The sequence below is a fragment of the Dasypus novemcinctus genome, chromosome 1 (assembly GCF_030445035.2).
Source record: "Dasypus novemcinctus isolate mDasNov1 chromosome 1, mDasNov1.1.hap2, whole genome shotgun sequence".
Taxonomy (NCBI): domain Eukaryota; kingdom Metazoa; phylum Chordata; class Mammalia; order Cingulata; family Dasypodidae; genus Dasypus; species Dasypus novemcinctus.
The window spans coordinates 183,166,856-183,168,537 of record NC_080673.1 but is presented as its reverse complement, the minus strand read 5'-3'; the positions used below and the strand labels follow the sequence as shown (position 1 = coordinate 183,168,537).

At 33.5% G+C, this 1,682-nt stretch overlaps 1 non-coding gene across 1 annotated transcript; it reads right to left on the bottom strand.

Moving 5' to 3' along the window:
- Positions 1 to 417: 417 nt before the first annotated feature.
- Positions 418 to 525, bottom strand: LOC111764935 (U6 spliceosomal RNA). Its single transcript, XR_002797411.1, has one exon. It is a non-coding gene; the product is annotated as a U6 spliceosomal RNA (small nuclear RNA).
- Positions 526 to 1,682: the final 1,157 nt, after the last annotated feature.

Sequence of the window (1,682 nt, the reverse complement as noted above, 5' to 3'; positions counted from 1 at the left end):
CTTTTCCTTAGGGGTTCATGGTCAGTAATTTTATTCTCCTTAACTCCTTCTCTCACAAAATTTACAGCCTAAAGAATTTTCTGTGTGTTAAACCGATGATGGCTGGTAAAAACTACCATATTTTGGTAACCATCAAGGATACAGAGCCCAGCTCATTTTTGCTTTGGAGTGTTTTACAGCTCTGCCTTGGTTTGACAGTTAGAGGAGATGAGGGGATATTTGTGCCAGTGAGAAAGTCAATTAGAACTCAAGTGGAAAGAATTTAATGACCTGCAGTACTTCTGTGCTCTGGTGGCAAAGTCTCAAATCCCTTCCCAAACTCAATATTTCTGCAATGAGTTTGTTGTTGTTATTGTTTTTTTAAAATATATTTTTAATTTATTTTTTAAAAGATACTTAGATTACATGAAATGTTACAAAAATATGAATTGCTTCACTAATTTGCATGCCATCCTTGCACAGGGGGCCATGCTAATCTTCTCTGTATCATTCCAATTTTAGTATATGTGCTACCGAAGCGAGCACTGTTTTTGTTATAGTTTTTAATGTTAAAATGCCTAGTGAAATGTTGCCCTTTCATTAACAGTGTATAGCACTTATATTAGTAAATGAGAAAATCTGAGAAATGTCTCCCTTTGTGTTAATTTTACCAGATTTATGCCTCAGGAAGGCACGGGGTAGAATTGGAATTGGAGAATCCAACACTATCATTATTAGCAGCTCAAAATTATTGTGACTGTAATCGATTGAAAAACTATAGGAAAATCTCAATTAACTGGACATCAGCCTCCAGAAACTTCAAGTTCAGGAAACCAAACCAAACAAAAGCAAATCTCAGCCACGTTCTGGTAGGTAGTCTATGATACTGCTCTATGCTGAGTGCACATTTGGTCTACATTTCACTTATTATTACCATCAATATCTACTCATAGTACTAAGCAGTAAGAAGTGATGTGAACTGACTCTAGAGCTGTCCAATACAACTTTCTGTGGTGATGGAAATTTTCTAAAATGGCACTGTCCAATCTGGTAGTTACAAGCCTCATGTGTCCAGAGAGCCCTTGAAATGTGACTAGTGTGACTGGTGAATGGAAATTTTACTTTAATTTAAAATTAAAATTTAATTTAGCTCAATTTAAATTTAATCCAATGATTGGACAGACCAGCTGTAATAATTTGTCGATAATATCTTTTTTATTACAAAATATTTTAAACATTCAGGAAAGTATAAAGAGTAATATTAGCACCTGGGGTAAACAGTGTTAACATTTTGTTGTGCTTGCCTCAGACATTTTTTGTTTATTTTTATTTTTTCTTTATTTTCAGATTTTTTTAAAGGAATAAAACATTAAGAGATACAATTGCTGCTCCGTTTGAAGCCCTCCCCTTTTCCCCTGAAACGTGTATTTTCTCACCCATGTTTTTATAGTTTATTTTAAACAATATGTAGCACTGAGTGTTTAAACAACTTAAGCAAATGGTGTCACACTGTATTTATTATTCTGCAACTTTCTTTTTTTCACTTATTATATTACTTGGGCCCTCTCCATGCTGATAAATAATTAAAATAAATTTCATATATGCAAACCAATTTCATTAATTTTAACTCCTCTAGAGAGCTCCAACTTATAACTATACTGCAAACTATGTATACAGTTCTCTGAGGATCAACATTTGTTTTT